The following is a 21,891-nucleotide window of genomic DNA, read 5'->3' as shown; positions in this document are numbered from 1 at the left end:
CCAAGGAGAGATGAGACCGAGTAACTAAATCCTGGCCAGACCCTGGGAACTTACTGTCCTGCAAGCTGACACTATCCTGGGTGAGTGCATCACTCTTGCTGTCTCAATCTGTTTTTGAACTCAGTGCTATGGTAGAGTGCCTGATATTTAACATTCCGGGTCACCTTTAGAAACTTCCTAAAATGGTAATATGGGATGGGAAAGTCTGGCTTGAACTGCCATCCATTACTATGCTAGACATATTGTGGCTGCTGCCCATAATGACTCCTGAGCTGTGCTATTAAAGGCAAGGTATTACTCTGCAAAGTTTATGATAGTAGTCTTGCTGAAACAAGCAAATACCTTCTATTACGTTAATGTTCTATTTAAATAACAAATAGCTGGCCTCTGGCTCTGCTTCATCTTCTTATGTGTGTCTGGGCCGTTGGGCTTGCATGCTGGTGAATATTTTTAGGCTGCTTCAAGCAGCCAGAACACCAGTTAATGCAAAATCATCCTGACAGCCCTTTTTTAGATCTTGACACCTGATGCTTTCTCTATGTGCTTTGTAAAAGCAACGTGTATAATTTCCACCTCTAATAGAGTCATAAAGTCTGATGGTCTTTTCAGAAGAGAACTATGCTATAAAAGGGGAAAATTGAAGTAAATTAAGTCAGGGAGCTTTTTGAGTCATCAAGTAAGATGTTGTATACCATCATGACATTTCAACCTACAACTTAGTGCCATAGCTTATCGGCTGAGCTGATGAGCTGTGTCTGCATAAAAGTAAGGGTCTAAGCTAGTCAAATACCTTTGTAAGCAGCTTGCCTTATCACTGGGTCTATTTTTTGAAGCACCTAATCAAGGGCATTTATTTCTGTGGTTGCAGTAAAAATGGAAATATCAATGGAGAGCAATTGGTTATCAGAATTTGTTCAGTGTTGAGCTGGGAACATCACAGAAATCTTAAGCTTCACCCATTCACACATTCATAAAAGCTTCATCCTTAGCAAACTCCTTCATAATTGGAAGCTTTTTTCATCTAGACACCAATAGACACCTTTCTTTATGTGGTTATAGAAAAAAGGATTAACTTAAGTGGATACGTGAAAAAGATTTTAATGCACAAACTAATTATTATTGCAATTGCTATGCTGTAATAGTGATGAGAAATTTGTTTTTTTGTCTAAATGCCCTTTCCAACTGTATTCACTAGGGGAAATATTTCTATGACCTTGGATCAAAACTTGAACATTTCCCATGACTTCATTCAGTATACTCAAATAATAAATAGATTTATGACTCCCTGAATTTGCAAGCAGCTTTAATTCAGAGATTAGATAGTCCAATCCAAGATATTAATTAAACATTTCAATTTTCATTCAAAGGGAGGACTCAACTTCACCTGTCTGTGACCCCAAAGCAAAGACAGTGGTAGTCTTCAAGAATGGGGGTGTAGTTAGCTCTTGCTCCTTTATTCCACTCACCTCTTCTGTCTTTCACACAACAGCAGGAAGGGTTAAGGGCACAAGGCAGTTTTAAACGGTGTGATATCTTCATGTGAAATCACATTTATGATAATGAGTCCCAAATTCGTATGACTAGCTTGGATTTCTCCCTTAACCTCTAGATTTATATTTCTAGTTGCCTATTCAGCATGCCCATTTGGATTTCTGACACTCATCTTAAATCTAAGACATCAAGTCTGAACTAAACTCTTCCCTGCAGGGGCATATGGGTGGCTCAGTCAGTTAAGCCTCTGACTCTTGATTTCAGCTCAGGTCATGATCTCAGGCTCGTGAGAGCAAGCCCCGCATCCAGTTCCGTACTGAGCATGGAGCCTGCTTAAGATTTTCTGTCTCTCTCTCTCTCTCTCAAAAAAACAAAACAGGGGCGCCTGGGTGGCTCAGTCGTTAAGCGTCTGCCTTCAGCTCAGGGCGTGATCCCAGTGTTCTGGGATTGAGCCCCACATCGGGCTTCTCCGATGGGAGCCTGCTTCTTCCTCTCCCACTCCCCCTGCTTGTGTTCCCTCTCTCGCTGGCTGTCTCTCTCTGTCAAATAAATAAATAAATAAATAAATAAATAAATAAATAAATAAATAAAACCTTTATAAACAAAACAAAACCAAACAAAAAAACCAAACAAAAAACTCTCCCCTGCAAAAAACTTCTTCCATTTGCCGTCTACCCCATCTCAAGAAAGCTTCCTTCCAATTATAAGGCCAAAATCTGTGGAGTCATTCTTGATTCTTTCTTCTTTACATATATCTGACTTATCAGAAAATCTTATTGGTTGCTACCTTCAATGAACATCTGGAATTCTCTACTCCTACTGTTTCTAGTCCATCACCTTCTTTCACCTATATTATTGCCTCCTACCTAGTCTCCTTTTCTCCACCCTTACCCCTTTATTCTTAATGAGTAGGCACTGTGACTCCAGTTCAACCCTGAAACAAACCTCTGTTTTACTCAACAGCAAAAGCCAAAGTTATTCCAATGGCTTACAAGGCGAACATAATCTGGACCCCATGATCTCTTTGATCTATCATTAAATTTCCCCACTAACTTAGCAACAGACACCTTGACCTTTTTCTTATTCCCTAACATGCTAGAAAAATTTCCACATTTTGTGTCTTCGTACTGACTGTTTCCTCTACTCGGAATGCTCTGTCTCTTCCTTGCTCATGTCTCTGTGACTTACTTCATCTCATCTTTCACATTTTTGCTCAGATTATTACCTTCTCAATGATACCTACCCTGTCTACCCTGGCATTTCTGATCCCCTTGGTTCTTACTTTTATTTTCATATTTATCACGTGTCCCCAACCCCCACCCCCAACAACGCAGAAGTTCTATGAGGGCAATGATTTATGTTTGTCTTGTGTGTTATGTATCTGTAGCACCCCAAACTACTTAACTCCGTCTAGGAACTCCATAAATATTTATGGATTGGATTAGGTAATGTACTTTCTTAGGCATATTGAAAGTTTCCCTTACTAGGGACTATTCTTCCACAGTTCCTTTGAACTGGAAAATGGATCTGTTTTCTGGGTGGATGCTGTTGGCTCCTTCTCGCACTCTTAGCAATCCATTGTCCACTCTAGCTTCTTGTTGCTGTGATGCCTCTGTCCTTATGTAGCTCTATTCATTAGGACAGAGATGACCACAAGGTACACCTCTGACCCATGGAAAACATTCATTCCTTGTCCCAACAAATTGGAGATGCAGGCCAAACCATTTCTATCCTGCTAATATAGTCTGCTTTATACTCTCAGGGGTGAGTCAGACTGTGTTAGAGTTCCCAGAAAAACAGAGCCAGTAGGATGATAGCACTAATCTCTGCAACTCCCCGAGTCATGGGATATTGCTTTGAGTTTACTATTTTCATAGGTGCAGGCAGTTCTAGTGGCTTTCACTTGGCCTTTCCTACCATAATAGCATGAACTCCATAGATCAAGGAATTAATGTTGGGATTCTGTCAGTTGCTATTCCAATTATGTATTCCAAAACAAGATGGATTTGGATGGGTGGGTTTGGGGACTGCATTACAGTTATCCAGAGAAACAGAAACAGAACCAATAGGAGATACTGCCTCCAATAGGAGGCAATAATATAGGTGAGAGAAGGTGATGGTTTAGACTCCACTAGAAACATTAAGAGTAGAGAATTCTGGATGTTCATTGAAGATAGCAACCAATGAGATTTTCTGACAAGTCAGATATATGAAAAGAAGAAAGAATCAAGAATATCTTGATTCTTTTTTGTTTTGTTTTGTTTTTTTTCTTTTTTTTAAGAATTGGCTCATGTGATTATGGAGACTTAGTGAGTCCAATCCCGACAGGGGAGGCTGGCAGGCTGGAGACTTAGGTATGAGTTGTGTTCAAGTCCAAAGGCAGTCTGCAGGCAAACCAGGAAGAGCTGATTTGCACATGAACTCTGATAGCAGGCTATTGGCAGAATTCCCTCTTGCTCAGAAGCCCATCTGTACTGTGGAGGGTACTTTGCTTTACTCAAAGTCCATGGATTTAAATGTCAATCTCAACCAAAAATACCCTCACAGAAACATCTGGAGTAATGCTTGACCAGCTATCTGGGCACTGTGGCCAGCCAGGTTGACACATAAAATGAACAATCACAGTGATTCACCAGATCCCTGTGAGATAAACCTAAGCTAAAACTCCACTGATCACCTGAATTCCATAAGCCTTACTCAGACTAATGGATCATAGAGACATGTGGGGTCTTCTTAAATTAGTGTCTTCTTAAATTAGTGTCAGTTCAGAGCCTCGGTCCAGTAACCCCTAAAAATTCTGATTATTCCCAATACACTAGTCACCTTGGTAAAAGACCTTGCCTTTGGGGAAAGCTGGGAGAGAGATTAACAGTATGAATCTTTGGCAGCATACTGGGTCCTTCCTCAAGGAAACCTCGATTTCCCTTCATTCATGGGTTCTGGATCTGTAAACCGGCTCATGTTTGGGAATAGTTCAAATTTGCTTCTGTGATTCATGTTAGACTTTTGTTTATTTGACCGTGAACTCTTCCACTTTTAGAGATCGAGTAAGAATTTTGTGGACTGCCCATACATTTCACTCCTAGGAATACCATGATCAATTCACCAATGTCATAGGTATCTCTGCGTCAAACTATTCTGATTACTATTTTGACTCTGCTTTCTATTAAAGTAACCACACTCATCTTGCCTTCAGCAATTAAATGCCTCCATTCAGCCCCTGGCATGCTGGGATACAATTATCCCCATTGCATTTAGGTTTCCCAATTCAGAACACTCAGCCTTAACATTCTGGTTCTCTAGAACCACTCTGGGTACCAAAATCTGTATTAGTCAAGGTTCTCCAAAAAAAACGGCACCAATAGGATATAGATATAGATATAGGTATAGACATATGGAAAGAGAGAGAGAGAAAGATTTTAAGGAATTGGCTCACACGACTACGGTGCCTAGCAAGTCTGAAATCCATAGGGTAAGGTGGCAATCTAGAGATTCAGGTAAGACTTGATATTCTGGTCTTGAGTCTGAAGGCTGGTAACTCAGGCAGAATTTCTGTGTTGTAGTCTGGAGGCAGAATTCTTTCTTTGGGAAACTTCAGTCTTTGTTCTTAAGGCCCTTAACTGATTGGATGAGACCCACCCATGTTATGGAGGGTGATCTGCTTTACTCAAAATCTACTGATTTGAATGTTAGTCGAATTTTTAAAAAAATCTTCACAGCAAAATCTAGACTGATGGTTGATCAAGCAACTGGGCTCCATAGCCTAGCCAAGTTAACAAGTAAAATTAACCATCACATAGACCAAATCATCTGGGGGAACTGCAAGAAATATATTTCTTTTTCTCTAAGTGATGCCACAGAAGCTACCTTAAGGAGACTTGAGGCAAAATAGGTACTGTTCTGGGTTTTTTCCCTTGTTTGGGGGTTTGGGAATTCAGAGCATGTAAGAGCCTTTCTCAAAAATTTGTCTTCCCAAATCCTCTGCCTTCTGGCATGGTTTCCTTTAATCAGTATTATTGAGGTATAATTTATATATTATATAATCCCCAATTAAGTGTATGATTTAATGAGTTTTGACAAATATATACAATCATGAAACTACTTAGTTCTGCGATCTTGGGAAAGTTGCTTAAATTGCATTTTTTCCTTTAAAAAAATACTTCTCATTTTCAAAGGGCAAAATAAAATCCAAATTTCTCATAGAGTTTGCTATGGAAATTCAAAGAGATATGGATATAAATCACCTGGTATAAGGCCTGGCACATCCTAACGTCTTGATTAATGCTGGTTCCACATTTGTCCTCCTACTAATGACAGAGGCCAGCTTTCATATATTTTAACATGACTAAGGAACTAATTATTCAGCAACTTCTAGATGCTGAGTAAATTGTTTGTGGAATGAACAAATAAGTCAAGAGCTATCCACAGAGAGAAGAGAAAGCAATTAATTATAAATTCATTAAGATCATAATATTTCCTTTCCTTCATCTCCATACTTACCAAGCAACTTTCTCATATTAATTCAGTTCCCAAGAAAACTTGCCTGCTAGGAAAAGAATGCACTCTACACTTGACTTGAAAATTATGGTCCATGAAGCAATAACGTTTCTAATTATAAATCAAGAAATTAGTTTTCAAGTTACTAATCAATCTCTAGTGAGTTTGCTTAGCATCAGTTAGTTCCCTAGAATCTGATCAACTTTGAATAACTGAGTAGGAGAGAACTTTTGACATGGAGAACTTCAGGATCCCTTCTTAAGTCCGTGGGGACTTGGCAAGAACCATATAAAATACCAAAACCCTATTATTGGGAAATAAGAAATACAGCAATTAGTGTAGAGAGATATCGGGGACCTCCCTTTTCCCTTTCCCTTAGTATCGCTTATGCTTTTTGAGGATAAATTGCTGTTGAGTTATTATATTTAACTCTTTACAAAGAAAAACAAGTCCCCACCTTATACAATGCTCAAGGCCTGGCTCATGGATGCTTCCTCCCTAGATCCTACCTTGATGAGGCTGGTTGGTTATGCTTTGTTTCCTTTACTCTAATAGGTCTTTGAAAGTTTCATCAGAGTATATAGGACCCTTTATATTCAGGCAACTTATGAATTCAGGACCCTTTATAATGCAATGACAGAAACCCAATTGTGGATTCAGTTGTCTTTCTTGAATAAATGTTTTCTGGGTTGTTATAAGGCTTTAGGTAATTTTCAGTGTTCTTCAAAAGTTGGTTCTGATGATTTTTGCCATTTATTTTATTGCTTTTATGAAAGGACAAATTTTTGGAACTTCTTACTCTATATTTGCACTGATGTTGCCTCTGAGCCATTTTTATTTGTTTTACACATTATATTCCCATACAAATCTCCCTTTCAAGGAAGAATTTCACAAACACACATACATATACACAACTGAAATCTTGATTCAATGATTTCGAAGTTCTCCAATTCTATGATTACCCTCTTCTCACTAATTGGAAGGTTACCTATACAGTTACAAATCTCTTTAGTGTTAGAATTTTGGCTTTTGGTTTTTGGGGGGGTTTTGCTTGTGTTCCATTATATCTAAGATCATAAGTACTTCGTTAGGCTTTTTTAAAAAGGTGACTATTAAAATTAGTTTGTGTAGACTGAAGTCATGGGGTGCTCCATACCATGGGAGTTAGTTAGGTTAATTAAACTCTAAAAGACAGAGCTAGCGGCAAATAGGGATGTAATATGAATACACAAAAGGGCAAAAAATGTGAGACATTGCCTTACATAGAGAAAAGAGTTTGAAAGTGTGTATTCAGTATTTCCCAGGAAAGGAAGATACTGGATCAGAAGGACCTAAGCTAGTGTATCTCTGGTATGCTATTCCTGGTTATAGATAAGTTCGATACAATGCATTTGCTGAGGTCTCAGTTGCTTCCTACAACCAACGTGTTTCTCTGGATTTTGTGCTTATCAAGAAATGGCTTGATTAATCATTTGGCTTGCTCGACACTAATATACTGGTAGGACGCGAGGTTAGGTATGCAGTGGGGGGAGGACGGGATGCTGGAATGGAATACAAACACTATGTTCATCTATTATTAGGCAATGCAGCAGCATTTTAGTTGCTAAAATGGTTTTGTGTGATTAACTTGGTGTTCTGTTTCCACTGAAAATTGGATCACGTTAGGATGAATAAGGAAATGCAGCTTTTGGAATTTTAAGATGGAAATCCATACACTGAAAATGTGGCGCTTCAAAAGGTGTTGCCCCTCAGAGCCTTGCTGATAACCAGCTGATGATCCTGAATAATATTCCCAGACGCATTCCCAATATGGAAGTCATTTCTGTTTAGCAGAAACAAGAACAAATGACCCAACGAACAAAAACTCATCAACCGAGTTTAATTTTGTGATGCTCTGATTTCAACTGGCCAAGTGCTTAGAAAAAAGCATTCAGATCCTTCCTTCCCTCCTTCCTTCCTAACTTCCTTCCTTCCTTCCTTCCTTCCTTCCTTCCTTCCTTCCTTCCTTCCTTCCTTCCTTCCTTCCTTTCTTCATATATTTATTGAATGACTACAGTGCCAGGCACTGCTCTGGGTGCTTTATAAACAAGGCCGATGTGTTTCTTTACTCGTGGAGTTTATATTCTAGTTAAAGTAGAAATGAAAGAAACAAGAAACAGAATTTCAGAAAAGGCTATAATGAAAACAAAACAGGGTAACATAATAGAATTTAACTAGAGATAGGAAAAATCTACTACTTTGTGGAGAGATAAGAGAGAGTCTCTCAAAGACAGTGATATTTTACTAAGACTTTAATGAGGAAGAATGAGCCATGAAAGTATGTGGGCAAGAGTATTCCAGAGAGAGGAAACAGCTTGTGAAAATGCCCTGAGGCGAAAACAAGCTTGATATTAAAGATTTTTTAAAAAGATTTATTTATGCATTTCGGAGAGAGAGAACACCCAAGCAAGCGTGTGAGTGGGAGGACGGGCAGCGGGAGAGAATCCCCAAGTAGAGTCTCCGCCGAGTGCGGAGCCTGATGCATGGCCCACTCCCAGAACCCATGAGACCACGACCTGAGCTGAAGCCAAGAGTCAGATGCTCAACCAACCGAGCTACCCAGGCACCCCTAGATATTAAAGATTTTAAACCTGTACAGATTTAAAACACTATAGAATGAAATCCAGACCAACAGTATTTTGAAAATCCTAATTACATATTTAGACTATAGGTTAGCTCAATCAGATATAGAGTACTAAATAGCCCATTTTTTGGTGAGGGAGGTATGTAATAAGATTCATCTTGTTTATTTGTAAGCTTTAGAGTAGATTGAAATGTGATTTAGGAGATTTCTTTCCATGTGGTAATAAATGTGCTATCTTTGGTTTATGCTGGTATTGATTTAAAAAATCAGATATTGTATGTCAATTTGTATTAGCTTAGCTGCAAATCAGCAAGCTAAACTCAAGGTTGAAGTGGGAAATGCATTGGCTCAAAGAATCAAAAAAAAAATGCTTTGACACAAATCTGGGGAAGGAATAGAACTGAGTCTCATTGACTTTCAAGATTCTCTCTCCTCTTTTCTCCTACTGGGTGAGCTCCATTTTCTTCTACTGTAGGCAGAGTTTTACTGAGTGATAACTGACATGGCCACAACAGTTTCTGAGTTTCACGTTTTTAAGCTTCTGCCGCCAGCAGCTACCACTCTTTCTGAATACCAAAAATCCCAGGTGAGGGCTCAGATTGGCTCAGTATGTGTCTCACTACTTCCCTGGAACAAGAAGTTGAAGCAGAGGTCCGGTCATGTAGGACCATGGTAGTTCTGCTGCTACAGTTCAAAGAACGAGGGTTTACTTTTCCCTGAAATGGGTAGAGAGGGGGTGGGTTGGGAGATGTCATGTAAATAAGACACTTGATATTCTATACACCACCAATATCCGTGTGAAAGACTCCATAAAACACTAAATCAACTCCCAGTATGGCCCTATTTTTGTCCACAGCAACAGGAACAACAATAATCAAAGCAAACATAACAGAAGGATTGGCAGCTCTTCTCATTGTCCACCTTTAATCACAAGATTCAGTTTATTTAAAAGCAAAGTTAACATGGACAGAGGGAAAAGTCTCAACATCCTAAAACTACCGCAATTGAATTTTCAAGATTGAAAGCAATTGTTCCGGATCTGAAAGATAATAGAATCTGGGAACCCTGTCTACATATGAATGGAGGCATGGCTGTTTTGAATGTCTAAATAAGTCACTGTACCAGAATAATCACAAAAACTATTCTGATTGCCTGTGAAAGAGAGAAATTCGATTTATTTATTCAAAACATTTAGAACCTCTATCTCCAATTATTTTAGGCTAAAATGTGTGCTTGTGTTTCTCTTTCAAATTTAAATTATGTGGACAATCGCATCCATTCTAGGCTTTACACTATCGGTGATGGTTAACATTATGTGTCATTCTGACTGGGCTAAAGGATGCCCAGATGGCTGGTAAAGCATTATTTCCCCCTAAGTCTGTGAGGGTGTTTCCAGAAGAGATTAGCATTTGAATTAGTAGACTAAGTAAAGAGGACCACCTCATCAATGTGGTGGGCAGCATCCAATTCATGGAGGGGCCTGACAAACAAAAAAGCCAAGAAAGGAGGGGAGAATTTCTCTTTATGCTGAGACATCCATCTTTTCCTGTCCTCAGATATCAGTGCTCCTGGGTCTCAAGCTGAATTACACCACTGGCTTTCCTGGTTAAGCGTGCAGATGGCAGACTTCTCGGCCCTTTGAATTGCATAAGCCAATTCCTATAGCAAATTTCCCCTCACATATATTTGTATACATCCTATTGATTCTATTTTTCTGGAGAACCCTAATACACTGCTTTCCAGTAAAGTTGAGATTCCCTGATTATGTAGTTGATTTGAGCATTGTAGATAAATAAAATAAATCAGTTTCCAGAATGGAATTCTTCCATTTGCCATTCTAGACTGACTGTACCTACTGGCTAACCAGTAGCTAACCAATTGTGCTCTTCGTGGGTGCAATGTGCTTTTATTTGTTTGTTCTGCGTCCGCACACTCAGTTTAACTTAAATCCCTCATTAGAGATGATGTTCAATGTAACCCCCACCTTCAAAGCTCAAAATATATTTTACTGATTATCAACACATCTAAAGATGTTTACTGCCATTAGGAAAATTTGGCATTTTAGGAATTTATTGTTTTTTTTTTAATTCGTTCAACCTTTTTCAGATTAAAATGAAGTGGCAGCAATGAATAATAAGAAAATTACGCAACACACAATTTCCTACTAAGTAATAATCACACACCAATTACCTTAAGGGAGCAATCTCATTCTCTTTCTGCCTGCCCTTAGCTCCTCTAATTATGTCATTTTGGAAGCAGATAAACTTTATGAAGATTTAAGGTGCTTCGAAATTCCATTCTATTTATTCATTTGTTCCTATTAAGCACCACTAATAGAGCCTATGAAATTGGGACAACAAATAGATGGTGTTTGTTCTATAGAAACATTAAACCAAAAATGTGCTTCTCTGAGATTACATATTTAAATAACCGTGGGTTGGTCCGAGCTTATTTTAACAGACCCTTAAAAGGGTATCTCTTGGTACTCTCATTTCTTACGGTCCCAATCACAAACCTTCTACACTAGGTTTTCTTGCATAATAATTGAGATAGGTCTAATCTAGATTATGTTATGTCCACCGTACCCCAGACGCTTTTCAAGGAAGATGGTCCCTCAGAGCTGTCTCAGGTGGTTGTGGGGGTTTAAAATGATTTCTAAGACTGTAAAACATTTTGCAGTTGAAGCGGGTGTTTGTTGTAGCTCCTCTTCCCCTAAGTTAATATTCAGAGTAGATTAAAGACAGTGGTCCCTTGGGGAGGCTCGCTGGGAGCTGAGTTAAATCAGTAAGGCAGTCTGCCCTGAAAGGCCCTGAGGTTAGAGACAGGGGCTATTATATATTTTCTCGTTCACAACCCCACTGTCTGTGGGATATCACAAGAACGTAAGCCTCTTACCAAATGTTTTCACTGCTTGTATATTCACTGCTGAGCAGACACAAAGACTATCATTCTTGTAATGTGACCCTCTATGACCTCGGGCACTGTACCATGCTCCAACGGTTCTTTCTGAAATGGACTCCACATCAACAACCTTCTAATTGGTGAAGGCATAGGAATATTCATTAGGCCAGGGAGACCCAGGTCCCAAACAAGTTCTAGCCCAGAAGAGTTGCTTTGAAGGCGTGAAGCACAAGCAACAGTGCTTGGTAGGTTTTTGTATCTGGTTCATGAAAAGGAATTGGAGTTTGTGAAATATTTCTAGTCAACAAGAGGTGTGAATGCCACTTATTTTTACCACTGGGGGAAAATTAACATGTCTTTTGTAAATTAACCCCTGTATTATTTGAATATATGTAGACTAAATATTTGAAATGCTGGCATAGTCACTTTGGAATGTGGATTTTTGATTGCAGTACTTCAAGTACTAACTAGCTGTCCCAAGGATGCAAATTGAAATTAATGCACCCTCGTAAACTTTCACAGTGTACACACCCATAAACATATTCACACAATATACTATTATTTATATGGCAGTATTTTATAGTAACCTGTCACCCAGAAATTACAACGCAATGAAACCATATTTCAGAACCTTCATAATTCTAGATTCTGTAGTTACTGCCTACTCTACCCCAGTAGAACCAAGCATTGCCTCCTCTGTGTGTTCATAACCCAGCGTACTCAAATAAACTGAGTTTCTGAATTACTTGCAGTCCTTTTTCACCGACATTAAATGCAATTGTTTGTCACAAATTAATTTCAGTTGAAAGAAAAATACGTGTCAATGATTCCTGTGATCCAGCCTTAATTTCTTCTACTCTCTCTTAGCTCTTTCTACCCAGGAAGAGATTCGGAAGAGAATTACCACTTAGCTACATAGCATCACAAACAAAAAGAGCCCAAATTTAGCTCTTGCCCCTCTCCTACTGTGCTCCTTCAGTTTTATCAAAGGTATCAATTACGCAGCAGGCTGGGTTAATACTGAACGCTGAATTCAGAAACGTACGGCACCATAGTCAAAACTCTATTGAGAAACTTACGAGTATAAAGATGAGTGTGCTATTAGGTATTGTCACCACCTAGACCCCGAGACCTGACCTTGACAGCCCACTTGCTTGTATTCACTAACCTTTGTCTTATGATTTTCCTTAAGCTCTTCTTTCCAGCTTACCTCCTAACGCAGGCAAAAGAAACCTGAAACCACCCTTCGGGGGAAGCAACTGCCCTGACGAGACTGCCAGCCAGCCCAGACCACCCCAGCCCTTTGAGCTAAACCCCTGACCGGTGCCTGGTGCCGATGGACCATTGAGCAACCCCTGGGCTGCAATTACTTTTAAGTCATTAGAATACAAAACCCTCCACCCAAGGAGGAGGCTCAGGCCCCAGCATACCAATGACAAGGCTTCCCTGTCTAAATATTCATTCTAACCTTAAACGAAAGGTACCCATTCACCTTCTCTTGCGGAGTCACAGCTTTGAAAGCTATTCCTCACGATCTCCTTATTTACCACAAATAAAGTTTTCTTTGTATGACATCTCACCTGCTAGAGTTTCTGTGACTCACCAAGAAAAGAACTCTTGTTGGTTCCATTACCATATGAATACTATGAATTTCCTTAGTGTAGAATGTCTTTTATTATACTGGCCCCCTGAAAGTGAGGTTCCAGAAAGCCCTTTTTACTTTGTAAGACTGAGAATGAGTTTTTGGAATAGTTTAATGCAGAATTCCCCTCTGGAAACGCCAGGTGGCATAGGGCAGTGTCCCTCCTAATAATCTGGAGGAATGTCTCTCTCCAGATTTTCAAGGTCTTTGAGGACGGGAACCTGGTCTTGCTCATTTTTGTAGCCATTGCTGAATACTTCATACGTACTCAAAAATGTACATTGAATAAAAAAGTAAATGAATGAGTAAATGAACGAATGAAGGAAATATATGACAGCAGCTTACAGAAATGAAAGACAAATAGAAAGGTAAAAAAGCCAAATGAGATTATTTAAATCTTTGACCACTAGGGGATAGATTAAAGCTTTTTTTTAAAGATTTTATTTATTTATTTATCAGAGAGAGAAAGAGAGAAGGAAAATGAGTGGGGGGAGGGGCAGAGAGAGAGGGAGAGGCAGGCTCCCCACTGACCAGGGAGCCCATGCTGGACTCATCCCAGGACCCTAAGATCATGACCTGAACTGACTGAGCCACCCACACGTCCCTAAATCTTTTTTTTTTTTTAATTTTTATTTTTTCTAGAAAGAGCAAGATGAATAAATTCTTACTTCTTCCTTTAAATGCCTGTGTCCTTCAAGGTCAATAGACTCAAACAAGTAATTAGTCTTGCAAGATGCCTATAAAGGGACCGTGGTTAAAAGTGAAGAGATATTATGTTACTTTTTATTATTTTAGGCAACCAGTATAATGAACAGTGACTTGAAGGAAATGAGAGAACGAGGAGTGAGGAGACCTGAGGAAATACTGTCCCAAGTAGAAAAATTGCAGAGGCTGAGACTCTGAAGTCTGTTCAGGAAGCAGTGATTGGGGCTGAGTGAGTTGGGGAAAGTGGAGAGAGGTGCTCAGAGATCGGACTGAACAGGGACTTGGAATTTTACTCTGAGTGATGTGGGAAGACTCAGAGGAGCTTGAGAGGAGGAATTTCATCATTGCCTTACATTTTCAAAGCATCATTCTGGCTACTGTGATATTAGGGTAAAGACACAAGAACAGAAGTCAAAAACCTGGAGGAGATGGAAATAGATGGGAAAAAATCATTTCAGGGAGTGATAAAATGGCCAACAACAATGATGTCATAGAGGCTGGGGACTGGGGGCTACTTTTTTGCTTTAGATAACATCATAGGGTCAGTCTTTCTTAGGAAGTAATTTAGTTTGGCTTAGACCTGAAAATGAGAAAAGCCAGCTGTATGAATATGTGGGGACTGGGGATTCTTGACCAAAGAATAGTAAGGGTGAGCGTTGCTCACGGAAATCACACAAATAGCACTTAACAATTTTTTGCTAATACTAAGTCATCAAGCCACAATTTATACCTTGTAACAAGTTTCTCCTTATTAGTTGTATGACCTGATCAGTCACTAAATCGCTCTGAGCTTCTCTCACCTCATTTGAAAATGGGAATAATAAAACCTACCACACAGTGCCGACGTGCGGATTAAATGAGACGACACACGTAAAGCAGCTAGCGTGTCTCCTGATGCGTATTTTGTGTTCTTTTTTTTAAAGGGTTTATTTATTTGAGAGATCGCAAGAGAGAGTACAAGTGGGGGGAGGGGCAGAGGGAGAAGCAGACACTTCCCTGAGCAGGGAGCCCTAGCCAGGCTCGATCCCAGAACCCTGGGATCATGACCTGAGCTGAAGGCAGACGCTTAACTGACGGAGCCACCCAGACACCCCTATTTTGTGTTCTTAAAATGAAGAAAAGGAAAATGTGTCATCATAGCTGGATAAAGCAAAGATGTCTTTTCTTTGTGGTAGGCAATGCTGACCTGGAGCGCAGGGAGTTGCTTTCCTCTACTTCACGCCTTGCTTCCCATCCAGATGGGTTCTGCCCACACTCCGTTGAAGATGTGGGTGGGTTTGGAGTTGACAGTCATATGATAGGAATACCGAGTGGGCCACCTTTAGCTTAGCCTTCCCTCTGGCTTGTTAACCTTTATGCTCTGCCAGCCTGGAATCGAGAATTCTTTGGTAAATTGAGGAGGAAATATCCCCAGGCACAAGTCCAAGAGACGCAGGGCTGTGGAGTCCACGGCTGACATAAACTTGGGTGCTGTCTTCAACAAAAGAGTTTTTTTATTTAACAGAAAACCTTAAGTTTGGTGATCCATGATGTCAAATGTAAATATCAAATAAATGATTGAAATGTTTTTGTTGCTTCCATTACTCTGAAAAAGTATTTTTAACATTTCAGTAATGAGTATGAATCGTTGCCTACCCTCAAGTTTTAGTTCTTCTAAAACAGAACCTTTGTTTTTCTATAACTCAACATAATTCTGTTTCAAGACCTCATTCCCCTGATGACAGGAACTAAGATCTCAATCAGTTCAAGGTCCTGCCCCTTCCCCCCAGGATGCTGGCTAAACTCTGTAACTCATGTTGTAGGGCACAGTGACGTCTGATTTCTGACTGTCATCCGTCCATGAGGACGTCTTCTGTGATGTCAGTCATCTGGTCTGGTTCTGGGTCATCAGTCCTGCAGATTGTTACTGTGCTCTCCTTTGCTCCAGGTCTGACTCTCTGCTGCCTCAGAGCCCCTCCTGGGAGCATGGAACCCCATTGACTGCTCGTCCTGCCTACTCTGAAGCTTGGACATTGCGGGGGGAGGGCAAGGGGCTGTATCAAACATGTATCACACAGTACTTGTACTTGAGTGTTTCTGGGGGCGCTTTTCTCAGGAATCTCTTCCACTTCTCAGTTCTCTCCAATTCCCTCTGATTTTCTTCCTTCTAGACTTTTACAGCTCAAAGGCTACAAACTGAACTCGGCATTTTGCTGCGTTATCTCATTCCTGTAATAGTAAAGACGAGATGTCCACTTGCTTTAATGAGGAGAAGGGGTTAGATAATGAGAAATATCATGGGAAAACCATTGATTAATATTTCAAAATATTGCTCTGCTTCACTTCTAGAGCAAAATAATCCTGCCATGACCATTGCTTACATAGAACAAATGCAACTAATGAAATAACCTCTCATCGACTTTAATCAAAACTGGTAGTAAGAGTAGAGAGAGGAGGATAGTCTAAACAGTAAGAGGGCCAATATTCATTGCTATGTCTCTGCTGTGTCTCCTGGGCTTGGTTCCTCAGTGTTCTTTTAAAGACAATAAAAATGGGTTTAAAGATGGTTTAAAGATGGCCTCCATCCCATATTCTTAAATGGTTTTGTCTAAATCACGTCCCCTAGTATCAGAAACAAATTGATTTCTATTTATTTTACAATGGAAAAACATGGTCCTAGAGATTATGATCATGAAAGACGCCAGTATATACCATATTAGTTCTCTTTTAGTCAAAAGCCACAGAAATAAACTCTTGAAGCTAAAAGAAGAATGTATTGGCTTACATATCTGGAAGCCAGCTTGATTCTGAATATTAAATTCAGTGACACAAAAGATTTTTTTAAAGATTTATTCACTACAAATGGGAGGAAGGGGACAGGCTGAAGCTCTCATTGTGTGCTTCTTTGCAAATCTGGTTTTGAAGCTCTGTCTACATTTATGATGTTCCATGAACTATGACTGGAAACCCCTAAGACCCAAAGGGCCCTGTGAGAAAAAGCAATGGCTATTTCCATATCTCTCAATTAGTTTTTTACCTCGTTTCTAAAAACACTCTGAATTTTCTCATTAATATGAATTTTGTTGTTTTTCTTCCCCAACAGCCTCCCCTATCCTATGTCACCAAATACAAAGGGGATTTTGTGACTAAGTTTGCACAGTTGGTTGAACAAACTATTTAGTAAGCCAGCTAAGAAGGTGATAAATACCTGTTCGGGTGGCATTTGATCTATTGTGTTTTTTAATTTATTTCCAAGTTTCTTTGAAGGTAACCTCATTCTAGGTGAAAAACACCAAACAAACCAAGAGCTGAACTATAGGATCCTTCATCATGTATCACACTCGTATCTCAGAATCTAGTTCCTCTTCCTCCCTTTGTTTCTCTGGCACGACACATGCTCCTGCCAAAGTGAGAATTATCAGTGATATGGAGAAAGAGACTAAATCAGATTTACTGTGCTTGCGGATAAAGCACCTCCAAATCAAGCAGAAAATGTCAATATCATTGACCTCAAGGGAGATATGTGGGTTTTGCTCAGTGTAGCTTTGTGCTCGTCAGCCAGCAGCAAAACATCCCACATGTACAGAGAGGGCTATTCTCATGACCAGAATGTGAAGTGCCATCATTGATCCGGACTTCGGAAGGGCTGTATCAGTTCTGAGACTGTGCAGAGAGAACGGGGCATGGGGTCAAGGATCTGAAATTCTAGCCCTGCCTCTTTCTCTGCATATCTAGGGGTTCATGCTTAACCAATGTACCTCTGTCTGCATTATTTTCATCTTTATTTGATTCAAAATTGATGACAATCAGTGACATCTGGAGTAGACATTTCTGTTCTTTTTATTTATGGCTGTAAGACTTCCATTAATAATATTGGGATGGTTAACTTTATGTGTAACTTGATTGGACTAAGCGATGCCCGGATAGCTGTAAAACATTAATTCTGAGTGTATGTGAGAGTGTTTTTGGAAGAGATTAGCATTTGAATCAGTAGGCTGAGTAAAGATTGCCCTCACTGATGCAGATGGGTATCATCCAATCTTGGAGGGCTTGTATAGAGCAAAAAAGGTGGAAGAAGAGTGAATTCTTTCTCCTGGAGTTGAGATACCCAACTTCTTTTGCCCTCTGACATTGGTGCTCCTGGTTCCCAGCCTTTGAACTCAGTCTGGGGCTTACATTATCCCTCCCCTGATTCTCAGGGCTCCAGACTCCGACTGAATTATACCACCTGTGTTCTTGGTTCTTTAGCTTGCAGATGACAGATCACAGGGCTTCTTGGCCTCCATAACCATGTGCGCCAATTCCTGTAATAAATCTTCTCTTATCTCTATATGCATGTATATGTATGTGTGTATATATATATATGTATATATATGTATATATGTGTGTGTGTGTGTATCCTGTTGGTTCTAATTCTTTGGAGAACACTGACTAACACAAACAAGACCTAGAGTAACATGGAAAATCCCAGGACTTAAACGTCTGTCTTTATACTCTTGACACAGTGCTTATTCTTTTCCTTCTTTTTAATTTTGAGATTACTGTAGATACCCCTTTCTTTGGTAGTAAACCCTTTTCACTCTCAAGCTACATTTTTTTTTCTATATCTGCTGTATTTCTTTGTAAGAAATTAATAGAAGCTAATATTTAATACACATGTACTATATGACAAAATGTATGCAAAGTGCTTTACACTCATTGTGTCATTTATTTCTGGCTGCAACTCTGTAATTTTGGGGACTATTCTTATTCTAATTTTACTTAAGGAATGTACGTAAGAATCTACACAAAGGAATGAAGAACATGGAAAATAGTAAGTATGTGAGAAATAATAAAATACAATTTTTCTCATTTTTAATGTCTTTAAAAATAGTTGACTGTGTAAAGCAAAAGAAATCCCCCCAAAAACAAAAAAACAAAAAAAAACCCCACCACACCTAAGAAGATTTATAATTATGTAGATGTGAAATGTATGATCACAAGACCACAAAGGAGATGAGGGAGGAAATGAAGATTTATTGTTTTAAGTTTCTTGCACTGTACTCGAAGTGCTATCATATTATACGAAGCTAGGCCATGGTAAGTCGAAGATGGGTACTGTAACCCCTAGAGCAGTGATTGAAAAAAATCATACAAAAGGTAGAGCTAAGAAGCCAATAAAGGAGATAAAGCAGAAACATAAAAAATAGTTACCTTTTTAAGAGACAGAAAAAGAAGGGGAAAGCCTATTTCAATAATCTAGAAGGGAGGCGATAGTTTTTTGGATTGTTGGTACTTGTACTGGATGTTGTGCGATGTAGTAGTGTTTTGTGCTCGTCTCAGTATATCGATAACCAATGTTGCGACTGGACTTGCCCTTGTGGTTCTATTTTTTTTTTTAAGATCATTTTTTGTTTTTTATTTTTAAGTAATCGTTACACCAAATGTGGGTCTTGAACCTACAACCCTAAGATCAAGAGTCTCATGCTCCACCGACTGGGCCAGCCAGGTGCCCTTGTTCTTATTATGATTGCAAGACACTCTCAGCAACACCTATTAGGAAACTTTGAAAACTCAAGGTTTATTTTGTACAAGTCCTGTAAATTGCATGGCACACCTGGGGCCACACAGTGATGTTCCAGGGAATGGGGAGAGAAGGAGAAAAACTCAAGCCTGGGGTTCTACTTTTACTGGGGTCAAGGTGAGGGCCTAGGGTTTCACTGGCTCATTCTTTATTGGTCAATTTAAAACACAAGAGTGGGAATTTAAAGTGTGAAAAGAGAAAAGGCAAGTGACCCAAATAGTTACTTATGGAAATTAACCAAGATCTCTAAAACAAAGGCGGGAGCAGCTCTGAATTCTAGTAACCTGGCCATAGTTACAAATTAAGTGGGGTACTGGGATCGGACTTACATGATTTGACTTCTGAGTCCAAGCCTCACGATACTCTACACATTCTTTAACATCTTGGTTCGGTGTCCAGTCTCTTTCATTTGCTTGTCTCTCTCATTTGCTTTTCTATTCTTTCTAGACTGACTCAGATGAGCGCAATCTGGCCTGCCATTACAGGAAGGGTTTGTTCTTGACTAGTTTGTGCCTCACTTGGTTTTCCTGCTCACACTGAGTGAAAGCAGAGGAAAAGAACACAAGCACGCAATGATCCATCTTTATTTCTTACCTCTTAGCTCTGACAACCAGACTGCATTTGCTGACTTGGCTCCAGGAGAGGCCATTCTCATCCCCAGTGTGGATTTTATAGCTGCTCTATTGGTTTCAGAGATCCAGCTGGCCTCCTGCTGCCCACACGTATCCATGACAGTCACAGATCCTAGTTCTTACGATGGGAACGTCCCCAGCTCAAGTCATAATTAGAAAGGACATTGCTCCTGAATCTGAGGTTTCTAAGCAACAGATAAAGAGCCAACTGAATGTTATTGGCTGCATGTCCCGTTCTGCCTCCACGTCCGTGGTGCTTGTTATGAAGCTCTTGGCTATTTCGCTGCAGGTCCATCTGCTAAAATGGCAAGTTGCCCTCTTGTTCTGTATTTGGATTCCTGCCCATGGCCATGGCTGCCAGGCCATGACAGACGCCTGCAGATCAACACGAGTGTTAGATTTTTTCTAGCGATGTCTCCTCTAGCAGCCACAGACCTTGTAAGGCACGATGCACAGATGATGAATGTCATTTGCCAAGTGACGTGACTATTTGGGAATGGGATTAGGGGAAGGTGCGGCCGTGAAGGCAGGTTGTACCACATGTGAAACCTGGAGTGTCAAAATACGCCATGTCTTTAATGGGAGAGCACGTCTCTGCTAGAGGGAATGAGGAAAGTTCAGGACAGCAAGGGATGCCAAGTGATTAGGAAAACTCAGAGAAACACAGACCCTGGGATAGCAGGTATTACTCTGAACCTTCTCCAATGTGGGCAACTTGCCAGAAGCAGAATCCGACAAAGTAGAGAGAAATCTGTGTAATGAACTAACTTGCCTTTATAATAGAAAAGAAAAGTAGAGGATTTCAAATCTCATCCTTCTGTCTAAAACCAATAAGAAATATGTTCCAGCAGCCTTAGTTCTAGGCATTTGAAGCTCAGGCAAATGCACTCATGTATATTGCTTATGAGCTTCCTTATTTTCTTATAAGCTATAGACTGATCTGAACGGGGTGCAGAGGATACAGCCTCCTCGGAGACCCTTTACTCTTATGAATCAAGAATAGGACAGGGTGAAAAAAAGTATTTGATCTTTTAATCAAAAGCTTGATAATTAATTCTGCAACCATTTTAATATTAAAAGTGTTATCAAAATTACTACAGGCTGACCTATTTAAAGAGTATAATTTGATGAAACACGGTAGCATTTCTGAGATATTTTGTAGCAATACTTGAGATAGCTAATGCTTTTTTGATGAGTCCTAACAAGAAGAAAAAATGTGAAAACATTTTTTGTTTCGACATTTTTGAGCGTCTACTGCATGCTGGATATCACGGATTTATACACACATTTATTATTCACACTAACAACTCCATATGATAGATATCTTTACCTTATTAAGAACAGTAATGCAAAAATAATTATTAAATAATATATTATTATTAGTTCCAATTACCTGAAGTAATTTCGTGAGGTTATTTAACACTGTTGACCCCTAGGCACTTACACTCTAAGTCTAGGTGTAATCTAGGGAATTATTAAGTGTAAGTGGGCTGTCAGGCAGATTTAGGGCAAATTTCTGTTCTAGTAGCAACAAATATACTTGTAGGTTTCTCAGTGAAAGAAGAGAGTTAGGTTTTATATATTTAGGTGTCTAAGTTGGACTGTGAGCTACGTATTGGTAAGGATCATTTTTGTCTTACTCATTATTATTTCCTAGTGCCAAGAACAGGAACTAGGCATTGAATTTGTTGAATGAATAAATAAATGAATAGTGAGATCAGGGATAAATGGCAATTCCCTTCCAGTTTATTTGTTGTAAAATTAATATTCTCTGCAAACGCACACACACATATATACCCACACACATTTTTTTCTTTACCAGGAGAAGGGGCTGAGAGACCCATTAGGAAGAATAGAC

General features: G+C 39.6%; 1 long non-coding RNA gene across 1 annotated transcript in view; it reads left to right on the top strand.

The window, feature by feature from the left end:
• The window catches only part of LOC148107838 (uncharacterized), a 173,922-nt gene continuing 152,031 nt past the window's right edge, over positions 1-21,891 (top strand). The window contains exon 1 of the long non-coding RNA XR_015721507.1: positions 1-80. This is a non-coding gene — a long non-coding RNA (uncharacterized LOC148107838). The remainder of the gene's footprint in view (positions 81-21,891) is intronic.

Source organism: Ursus americanus, chromosome 24, assembly GCF_024610735.1.
Source record: "Ursus americanus isolate L20-20 chromosome 24, mUrsAme1.1.p, whole genome shotgun sequence".
In the NCBI taxonomy this organism is placed as follows: domain Eukaryota; kingdom Metazoa; phylum Chordata; class Mammalia; order Carnivora; family Ursidae; genus Ursus; species Ursus americanus.
The sequence above is the reverse complement of the archived record's forward strand: the minus strand, read 5'-3'. Positions and strand labels throughout refer to the sequence as shown.